Source organism: Mustela erminea, chromosome 1 (genome assembly GCF_009829155.1).
Source record: "Mustela erminea isolate mMusErm1 chromosome 1, mMusErm1.Pri, whole genome shotgun sequence".
Lineage (NCBI taxonomy): Eukaryota > Metazoa > Chordata > Mammalia > Carnivora > Mustelidae > Mustela > Mustela erminea.
Genome location: NC_045614.1, coordinates 5,300,646 through 5,312,366, shown reverse-complemented (window position 1 = coordinate 5,312,366; position 11,721 = coordinate 5,300,646).

Here is an 11,721-nt window from a genome sequence, read left to right as displayed (position 1 = left end):
CTTTGTAGTGAACAAAGTTGGGGGGAATATATATTATATTTTACATATACATATAATGTATATACAATATAACATATTATGATATATAATTCATAATATACATAATAATCACAGTATACAATTGTACAATATCATAAGACACTATCAATAGAGTGAAAAGACAACCCACAAATGGAAGAAAATATTGCAAATCATATGCCTGATAAGGAATTAATATCCAGAATATATGAAGAATTCCTACAACTCAACAAGCAATTCAAAGAAAATGAACAATTTAAAAATGGGCAAAGAACTTCAGTATATGTTTCTCCAAAGAACAAGCAGTAGTCACCCTTCCTATCCACCGTTTCACTTTCTATGTTTTTTGGGGGGGGGAGGGAGGGGGGTTTTCTCTGTAGTAGGAGGAGGGGGAAAAGGTTTATTTATTTATTTTACTTTTAAAGTTATCTCTACACCCAATGTGGGTTCCAACTCATGACCCTGAGATCAAGAGTCACACGCTCCACCAACTGAGCCAGCCAGGAGCCCCAATGCTTTACGTAGTTTTAGTTACTTGTGGTCATCCCTGGTCAAGACGCCGATGATCCTCCCGCATGGTGAGGTCAAGAGTAGCCTAGCACTGGGGTGCCTGGGTGGCTCACTGGAAGCCTCTGCCTTCAGCTCAGGTCATGATCCCAGGGTCCTGGGATCGAGCCCCACATCGGGCTCTCTGCTCGGCAGGAAGCCTGCTTCCCTTCCTCTCTCTGCCTGCCTCTCTGCCTGCTTGTGATCTCTCTCTCTCTCTCTCTGTGTCAAATAAATAAATAAATAAAATCTTAAAAAAGAAAAAAAAAGTAGCCTAATACTATGTCACAATGCTGATATCATTCACCTCACTTCACCTCATGACTTAGGCGATTTATCATCTCACATCATCACAGGAAGACGGGTGAATACAGCACAATAACATACTTTCAGAGAGAGCGAGACCCCAGTGACATGACTTTTATTAGAGTATATTGTTATAATTGTCCTATTTTATTATTTGTTACTACTGTTAATTTCTTACTGTGCCTAATTTATAGACTATGTCATAGGTATATATGACTGGGGGGAAACATAGTATTTATAGTATATAAATGTAAACACAGTATATGTGTATATAGGGTTCAATATATTCCACTGGGGTCCACGGAGGTCTTGGAACATGTGCTTGTGGAAAAGGGGGGAAGACCGTACACATTACAATGCTGTACGAGCACACAAGAAAATGTCCAACATCACTAGTTATCAGGGAAATGCACATCGAAACTGCAATGAGATACCCTTCATGCCCACGAGAATGGCTATTATCAAAATAAGCATTGGCAAGAATGCAGAGAAGTCTGAACCCTCCTCCGTTGCTGGTGGGAGTGTAATCGGATAGAGCCACCTTGGAAAAAGATTTGGTGGTTCCTCTAAAAGCTAAACATTGTTTTTTCCAGATTCCTAACACCATTCCCGGTAGGAAATGGGGCACTTCTCTGTGCCATCCTGTCCAGCTGAGGCTTGAGCCCGAGGAGAAGAGAGGGGGGCCTCCTGGTCACTCCGGGACTCACGTGAACCTCTTGGGAGCCACTTCAGCCCCTTTGCCAGATCTAGGGCCTCCTGGAAACTGCAGAGCAGCCCACACCCCAGCGTGGAATGTCCAGCTGCCCCAGAGTGGCTGTGTCGGCCCCGCAGCACTCACTCCTCCCAACGTGAGAGCTGATGGGCGCCAGGTGGGAGTCTGGAAGGGCAGGATCCTTCCGTCCACTGTCCAGTCTCAGCCACCCCGCCTCCTCCCCAGACTCCAAATCCAGCTGATCCACAGCCTGTTGGTTGCCTCACCTGAAAAGCTCTGGAATCCTTGTCTGGTTAACCCAGGACCCCATCACGCCAGGCTTCGCTGCTGCCCTCCAGCTCCCACCCCTAGCTTTGAACAATTTGTACATTTCAGCAGGCAGGAGTGGTGCTGGAGCTTCTCTCCTTCTGCTGCGTCTCCTTCTCAGCCTGGCTGAAAGTTACACAAGTGTGTGTTGCGTTTTTACTCCGTACATTTCACATGCATGTTAAAAGCAGGCTTTGGGGTACCTGGGTGGCTCGGTCTGTTGAGCGTCTGCCTTCAGCTCCAGTCGTGATCTCGCAGTCCTGGGATGGAGCCTGGAGTCAGGCTCCCTGCTCGGTGAGGAGCCTCCTTCTCCCTTTGCCTGCTGCTCCCCTTGCTTGTGCGTGCTCTCTCTCTCTCTCTTGCTCTATCTCAAATAAATAAAATCTTTATTTTTAAAAAAGCAGCCTTTTGTCCTTATTCAGTATTTATTTAAAACAATCTTTGAAGTAACCAATCTGGACAATGATCCAGGCAAGAAACTAGTGGGTGAATGTTTGAGGACAAACAGTATTGTTGTGTAGCTTCCATGTATCTGCTTATAGGATACATATTGATTACAAAGGAGAGAATTTTAAGGCTGCGGAGAAACAGAAGGGGTCTGAACCATGTGACTGTAGTTACAATGGCTGGTAATGGAGAGTATCACCCGCTTCCTGATACGGCGCACAGAGGACACACCATCACCTGGGCAGCGTTCTTCCCAAAGATGCAGAACCCGGATCTAATCATGAGGAAAAGTCAGACAAACCCAAACAGGGCCACACTATGAAATGACTGACCTATGATCTCCAAAAATGTCACCGTCACGAAAGACAAGTAAAGGAGGTAGAGGAGGAAGGATGTTCCGGGGGAAGGAAGTTAAAAGGGCAATGGAGTGCCCCAGTGGCTCAGTCGGTTGAGCATCTGATTCTTGATTTTGGCTCAGGTCCTGATCTCACAGTTGTGAGATCAAGCATCACGTTAGGCTCTGCGCTGAGCGTGCACCCTACTTGGGATTCTCTCTCTCTTCCTCTCCCTCTGCTCCTTACCCACCCCCCAACTCTCTCTCTTTCTCTCAAATCAATTAGTTAATTAATTTAAAAAGCAGGGGATGTGGCTGCCACATGGTCCACATGATCCTGGATTAGACCAGAGAGCAGAAAATGAACATTGTTCTAAAGGATCTTACTGGATGATTGATAAAATTTCAACACCTCTCTATTTAAAATCGCCTGGGTGGCTCAGTGGATTAAGCCTCTGCCTTCAGCTCAAGGTCATAATCTCAGGGTCCTGGGATCGAGCCCCGCATCAGGCTCTCTGCTCAGCAGGGAGCCTGCTTCCCTCTCTCTCCGCCTGCCTCTCTGCCTACTTGTGATCTCTGTCTGTCAAATAAATAAAACCTTTTAAAAAAATTTCAACACGGTCTGTAGTTTAAGGAGCAGCATCATATCAATATTAGGTTTCCTGATTGTGATGATTGTACCAGGGTTATACAAGCAAAGTTTTTGTAACTGGAGCCAGTTCTGTTACCCAGGGGACATCATGGGGGCATGTGCTCCTGACATCCAGTGGGTGGAGGCCACAGAGGCCAAAAATCCTACCGTACATTGGGCGGTCCCCCACAGCAAAGAATTCTCCAGCCCACGTGTCAACAGTGACAAGGCAGAGAAACCCTTTGTAAGAGAGTGTCTTTCTTATCAGAGAATGCAGATGGGCGGATAAGATGGGGTCTTATCTGGGACTAGCTCTCTAAACCTTTAGGGAAAAAAAAAGTGTGTTTCTAACTAGACCCCACCTCTCTCTCTCTCTTTCTCTCTCTCACCAGGGACCCTCTTTATGTTCCCTAAACACATCAGCCACATTCCTTCCTCAGGGCCTCTGCCCTGGCTATTCCCTCTGCCTGGAATGCTCTTCCCCCAGATACCTGCTTGACTTACCTCTCTATTTAAAATCGCAAACATCGAGGGGTAGCTGGGTGATGGACATCGGGGAGGGTATGTGCTATAGTGAGTACTGTGAACTGTGTAAGACAGATGAATCACAGACATGTACCCCTGAGACAAATAATACATTATATGTTAATTAAAAAAAAAAAGGAAAGAAAGAAATTGCAAGCCCCCCCCTCTATTCCAATAACTCCCTTCCTGGATTTATTTTTCTTCCTAGTATCCATCATCATGTAATATGCTATATACTTCCCTTCCTTATGGTGTTTATCATGTCCCTGAGACACAGTTATTGTGCCACGTCCTTGTTTAGGACAAGGACCTTTGTGCCCATCGCGTGGCACACAGTAGGATCTCAATAAATGTTGGATGTATGGCCTAAAAGAAGGACTTGGAGGGGAGAGGAGGAGGAAGAGGAAAGTTGCTACTCATCATCTCCACATCTCCCCCTTGGACTACTCCTCTGGATCTCTCATCTCCTAGGCCAAGCCCCCCGAGGCCACCTCGGTCGCCCCCGCTGCCTTCCGGAGTCGCACAAAAGGGGTTCCTGGAGCACCTCACCTCCCTCGGGTCCGGGGTCTGGAAGAGCGGGAATGGGAAGCCCAAGGGCTGCTCTCGGGTCCGCCACCAGGGGGCGCTTCCCTCCGGCCAAATCCCGGGCTGGGGCGCTTGTGCGCGGAGGATCTGCGAAGAAGTTTCCCTTCCGAACAAAAAAGGGCAACTTAGCTTTGTCTTATTGTTATTAAAAAACTAACCTCTAAAAATTAACATATTCATTACAGATATTTAGGAAACTAAAGAGAAAGACAAAAGTTGCTGCCCTAGCCCCCCCAACTCAAAATGAGATCTACCAGCATATTTTGCTTTGATCACCATGTGCTCACTCTAAAATTTTTATTTTATTTTAACTTTTATTTTGGAGAATTTTAAACAAAAAAATAAAGAAATGTACTTCATGCCACTAAACTGGACACTTAAAATGGTTAAAATGGTAAATTTTATGTTACGTATCTTCTCCCATAATGAAAAAAAATCTGTATATATCATAAACCAGGTTATCAACTCAATCCTGCTTCGTTCCTTTCATTTCCTACTTCCTTCACAATTGGATTCTTTTTTTTTTTTTAAGATTTTATTTATTTGCGAGGGAGAGAGCAAGAGAGCACAAGCTGGGGGCTGCCAGAAGGGGAGGGAGAAGCAGGCTCCCCACTGAGCAGGGAGCCCTACTAGGGGCTAGACCTCAGGACCCCAGCCAGGATCATGACCCCGGAGGAAGACAGTCGCTTAACCTACTGAGCCACTCAAGCACCTCTTGCCACTTTAATTTTTTTTTAAGATTTTATTTATTCATTTGACAGACAGAGATCACAAGTAGGCAGAGAGGCAGGCAGAGAGAGGGGAAGGGAAGCAGGCCCCCTGCTGAGCAGAGAGCCGGATGCAGGACTTGATCCCAGGACCCTGAGATCATGACCTGAGCCGAAGGCAGTGGCTTAACCCACTGAGCCACCCAGGCGCCCTAGCCACTTTAATTTTAAAAGGCAAAGCCGGGGTGCCTGGGTGACTCAGTGGGTTAAAGCCTCTACCTTCAGCTTAGCTCATGATCCCAGGGTCCTGGGATTGAGCTCTGCATCCGGCTCCCGGCTGGGAGCCTGCTTCCCCCTCTCTCTCTCTGCCTGCTTGTGATCTCTCAGTGTCAAATAAATAAATAAAATCTTTAAAAATAAAAGGGAAAGAAGGTGGAATGTATTGTAATCATTTCATTTTAACTCAGCATATCCAAAATTTGGTTATTCCAACACACAATCAATATCAAAAATTAGTGAGGAACGCCTGGGTGACTCAGTCAGTTAAGCATCTGCCTTTGGCTCAGATCATGATCTTGGAGTCCTGGGATGGAGCCCAACATCAGGATCTGCTTCTCCCCCCCCCCCCAGCCCCCCGCATGCTCTCTCTCACTATCATTCTCTCTTTCCAATAAATAAATAAAATATTTTTTAGGGGCGCCTGGGTGGCTCAGTGGGTTAAAGCCTCTTCCTTTAGCTCAGGTCATGATCCCAGGATCCTGGGATTGAGCCCCACCTCGGGCTCTCTGCTCAGCAGGGAGCCTGCTTCCTCCTCTCTCTCTGCCTGCCTCTCTGCCTACTTGTGATCTCTGTCTGTCAAATAAATAAAATATTTTAAAAAATCTTTTTTAAAAAAAATAGTCATATATTTCACACTCTTCTCTTTTCTTTTCTTTTTTCTTTTTCTTTTCTTTTTTAGCCAAGTCTTCCAGCTCTGGTTTGTTGCTTTAAGCACATCTCAACTTAGACCAGCCATACTTCCAGGGCTTGTACGCCACTGGTAACTCATTGTTATTATTTTGGACAATGAATGAACTCTGGATGTTTTTTCATCTTCAAGTTTGATTTTTCAGCAGGGCGACTTTATCAGTGGCGATGCACACTTCCATTTAGTGGTCCACGCTTCCTCTCTTCTGTGACATAGCATCAGTAAATATCCTAGTGAATGAATGAATGTGCCCACAGAAAACTTGCCAGAGGTCATTCATCTGCTTGCGTGTCTCTCACCAGTGTCCTTTCTTGTAAACATGTTTAAAAAGAGAAATTGGAGGGGTACCTGGGTGGCTCAGGGGGTTGGGCCTCTGCCTTCTGCTCAGGTTATGATCTCAGGGTCCTGGGATTGAGCCCCATGTCAGGCTCTCTGCTCAGCAGGGAGCCTGCTTCCCCACCCCCCTCTGCCTGCCTCTCTGCCTACTTGTGATCTCTCTCTCTCTCAAATAAATAAATAAAGTCTTTAAAAAAAAAAAAAAAAAGGAAAGAGAAATTGGAATGCCACCAGTTACGCAGTTTGGATTTTTCATTTAACACACCTTACATTTTTTTCCCTAGGTCCCTAATGCTTCCTTAAACCAGCTTGCAGTTTGAAAGTATGTTGCACTCAAGGTCTTTCCCCCAATTTTGGAACACTTAGGTCGTTTCCTGAGTGTTACTGTTGCAACAAATCATTGTTTCAGGAGGTGGTGTAGCTAGTGTGTTAAAATGTTCTGGCTTAGGGGGCTCCCGGCCGGCTCAGTCCGAGAGCACTCTGCTCTCGATCTTAGGATCCCGAGTTGGATGCCGACTCTACTTCACGCGTAGAGATGATACTTTTTAAATGTTGTGGTTTGAGTCAAATATTTATGCATAAAAATAAAACCATAAATGCTCAACCAAAAACTGGAGAATTATCCTGCAAAAGTAAGATTTTCTGAGACTTAAAACCCAGAAATTAAAAAAAAAAAAGTTTCTTCTTTCTCACACAGAAATAAAACTTCTCTATGGCAAATAATATATTCAGAGCAGGTAGCCGCTCTTTCTGACCCTGGGTTCTGTCCCCATGCTTTAATAAAATCACCTTTTTGCACCAAAAAAAAAAAAATTATATATGTGTGTGTGTGTATATATATACATATTTACATATACATATATATATTTATATATAAATATATGTATATATATTTTCAAAGCAAAGAGGCACCTGGCTGAGTCAGCTGATAAAGCGTGCGATTTTTTTTTAATTTCATTTATTTGACAGAGATACAGTGAGAGAGAGAACACAAGCATGCGGAGTGGGAGAGAGAGAACCAGGCTTCCCGCCGAGCAGGGAGCCTGACACAGGGCTCGATCCCAGGACTCTGGGACTGTGACCCAAGCCAAAGGCAGATACCCAACGACTCAGCCACCCAGGTGCCCTAAACATGCAATTCTTAATCTCAGGGTTGGGAGCTCAAGCCCCACATTGAGTGTGGAGCCTACTTAAAATAAATAAATAAATATATAGATACAGATATAGATATGCTGAAAAAATTACATATGTACTTGTCTATAATATATTCCTATATATTATATATGGTATGTTTATATATTAAGTATAAACTTATATATATAAATGATATATGCACATATATAGTTCATATATATGAAATTAGATATAGATATAGATATATATAAACTGAAAAAAGTTTGCAATTCGTATCCCAGAAACAATCTGTCTGACTGATAAGGAACTGCTAGAAATTAGGAAGAAAAAGGACAAACCAATTTCCCCCCAAAAAGATAAAGGAAATATAAATGGCTATAAAACATTTGAAAAGATAATCTTGTACTACGATAACCTTCTACTAAGATGATACTTAATGATGAGATGCCATTTTCTGCATCTGGATCAGATTGGCAAAAGCCTGGAAGTTTAGTAAGACGCTCCATTGACCATGCTGGGGGGGAATAAATGCTCTCATACATTGTTGGGCCAGCCCATACTGGCCAAACTCCAGGGAGAGCAGTTTGGTAATGGTTGTCAAAATCACAAATATACATCCCCTCTGACCCAGTAATTCCACTGTGGGAAATTCATTCTGAAGGTCTAATTGCACAAGTGCAAAATGGTCCTCTGCAAGGTTATTACTGCACGGCTTATAGTAGCAAAAGATTAGAGATCTGGTTAAATAAATTATAGTACAAACATAAATGGAATATTATATACCCATAAAAATGACCGATCAGACCTCTGAGACTTATGTCAAGTGAAAAAAGATACAAAACAGTGTGTGCGTTGCCCTACCCTCTGTGTAAAAAGAGCTTTTGGAGAGATCGCTTATATCTGTCTAAATAAACACAAGGATAGAAAGAACTCTTGACAGTGATTTTATGAGGGGGACTGAGCAGTAAGCAAGAGGAGTGCCAGGGAAATTAAAATTAAAATTAAAATCTGAAATTAGGGGCATCTGGCTGGCTCAGTCAGTAGAGCATGTGACTCTTGGGTCAGAGTTTGAGCCCCACAGTGGGTGTAGAGATTACTTAAAAAATAATAAAAAATACATAAAAATGAATAAAAATGAAATGTTAAAAAAGATCCCTGGGGCCTCTGGCTGGCTCAGTCAGTAGAGCATGTGACTCTTGATCTTAGGGTTGTGGGTTAGAGCCCCATGTCAGGTGTAGGCAGTACTTAGAAATAAAAGCTTAAAAAAAAAAGTCCCCGCAGGGACAACTGGGTAGCTCAGTCTGTTGAGCCTCTACCCTGGGCTTGAGTCATGATCCTGGAGTCCTAGGATTGAGCCCTGCATTGGGGGGGGAGGTCCCTGCTCAGCAGGGAGTCTGCTTATCCCTCCCCCTTCTGCCCTGACCCTACCGCATGCACACACTCTTTCTCTCAAATAAATAAAAAAAATGTTTTTCTAAATTCCACCAAAAGAAATGAAAGTATTGTCCAATCAAAATCTTGTCCATAAATGTCCATAGCAACTTTATTCATAGGAAAACAATCCGAATGTCCTTCAGCAGAGGAATGGATAAAGACACTGTGGTTTATCCATATTATCATTAAACATAAATATGTTATTTTTTTTAAAGATTCTATTTATTTATTTGACAGAGAGAGAGAGATCACAAGTAGGCAGAGAGGCAGGCAGAGAGAGAGGGGGAAGCAGGCTCCCTGCTGAGCAGAGAGCCTCATGCGGGGCTCGATCCCAGGATTCTGAGATCATGACCTGAGCCAAAGGCAGAGAGCCTTCACGCACTGAGCCACCCAGGTGCCCCCAAAATAAATATACTATTGATCTCCAACGGGAATGAATTTCAAAGTAAACATGCTGAGTGAAAGAAGCCGGACCAAAAAAAGAGTGCGTTTTATCTGATGCCATGGATATAAAATTCTAGGAAAAAAACAACATACTCTGTAGGGACAGAAAGCAAGTCACCAGTACACACAGGAAAGTGGGAAAATCCAGTGGAAAGGGTTCCCAAGAAGCACCACGAAGCTTTTATGTGATAGATAGAAGCAAAAGGAAGCTTGGGTGTCATAGATATGTCCATTACCTTGATTATGGTGTTAGTTTCACAGGCATATATATATGTCAGCACCAATTACATTGTGCCCTTGAAACATGCCAAATTATAGCCATGTCATTCGACTTCAGCATGCTATACTAGTCATCTTCGGCTGCTACAGCAAAATACCACAGTCTGAGTGGCTTCAACAACAGACACTTAATGCTCACAGTTCTGGAGGCTGGAAAGTCCGAGATCAAGGTGCTGGTAGATTTGGTTCCTGGGAGAGCTCTCTTCCTGGAGTGTAGGCAGCCAACCTCTCGCTGCATCTTCACATATATTCTCTCTGTGTCTCTTTTTATAAGGACAACACTGTCATCATTGGGGTCCCACCCTCATAACCTAATCACTTGTATAAGCCCCCGTCTCCAAATACCATAACACTGGGGGCTTAGGGTTTCCACATGTGAACTGTAAGGGAATACAAATGTTCTGTCTATAACAATTTTTTATTTTATATTTTTTAAATTTTATGTATTTATTTATTTGACAGACTGAGATCACAAGTAGGCAGAGAGCCAGGCAGAGAGAGAGGAGGAAGCAGGCTCCCCGCTGAGCAGAGAGCCCGATGCGGAGCTCGATCCCAGGACCGTGAGGTCATGACCTGAGCCGAACGTAGAGGCCCAACCCACAGATCAACCCAGGTGCCCTGATTTATTTTTATTTTTTAAAAGATTTTCTTTGGGGCACCTGGGTGGCTCCGTGGGTTAAGCCGCTGCCTTCGGCTCAGGTCATGATCTCAGGGTGCTGGGATCAAGTCCCGCATCAGGCTCTCCGCTCAGCGGGGGGCCTGCTTCCCTCCCTCTCTCTCTCTGCCTGCCTCTCTGCCTACTTGTGATCTCTGTCAAATAAATAAATAAAATCTTTAAAAAAATTTTTTTCTTTATTTATTTGTCAGAGAGAAAGAGAGAGAGCACAATCAAGGGGAGCAGTAGGCAGAGGGAGAAGCAGGCTCCCTGCTGAGCAGAGAGCCTGATGTGGGACTCGATCCCAGGACCCCAGGATCATGACCCGAGCCAAAGGCAGATGCTTAACCGAATGAACCACCAGGCATCCATGTCCAGAAAAACTTTTAAATGAGGATATTTAAATGTACCAAAAACCCCTGAAAAGTGATGGATAAACATTCTCCAAGTTTTGTGTTGACACAGTATTAGGAAAAAGGGACTTCTCCAGCATCTTTTTAGACTTTTTGGGGTTTGGTGCAGTGTAAATGCATTACGCATTCAAAACTGTCATTTACCAAAAAAGAGGCAAGATTTAAAAAAAAATCCAGTGATTTGGAACTAGAAAGAACTAGATTAAAAATCTTGTCTCTTCCAAGCGGTGTGACTTTGGCCAAGTATCTGAACGTTTCTGAACCTCAGTCTTCCCGACAGTCAGAAAGGGAAAGGAACACTGTCCTTTCAGGGCTGATCTGAGAATGATGTAACATGGGCCATGCACGGGCCCAGTGGTCTAGAGATGAGCACTCAATAAAGGGGCCGTTTATGGTTATTACTCCTTCCTTAGTGATTTGAGAGCTGTTGACTGCCAGGTTCACATGCACACAGCTCCCAGGCTGGGAGAACTCTGAGGCAGGGTGCCCATGGGTGCCCTGCCCCATTCCTTTCTGGGGACCAACCCACAATCCGACTCATCCTTTTTTTCTCTGAGCCTGTGAGCCTCCTGTCCTGTGGCTGACTATTCCTGGTGACCTGGCTGGGACCAGAGGCTGGCAGGAAAGGGCATGAGCAGTAGCTGGAGATGGTGAGGGCCATTCCCTGGACAGAGGCCAGCAGCTTCCCTTGGGGTGTCCACATAAACAACCCCAGGGTCCCTCTGGGTTTGTCTGGGAGGGACTGGGCATGCATCCCAGGCTATAGTGCATTTTCCATGCTCTCCCTCCAACCTGGGCCATCCGTTCCTTACCCTCTTCATCTGGTTGGTTTTAGTATCTCTCAGCTTCTGGGCCTCTGCCCCAGGAAGGCTTGCCTCGTGGGATTGGTCCCTTTTCTGGGCTGTCCTAGGTTCACATGCTTCCTACATGACTGACCATCCA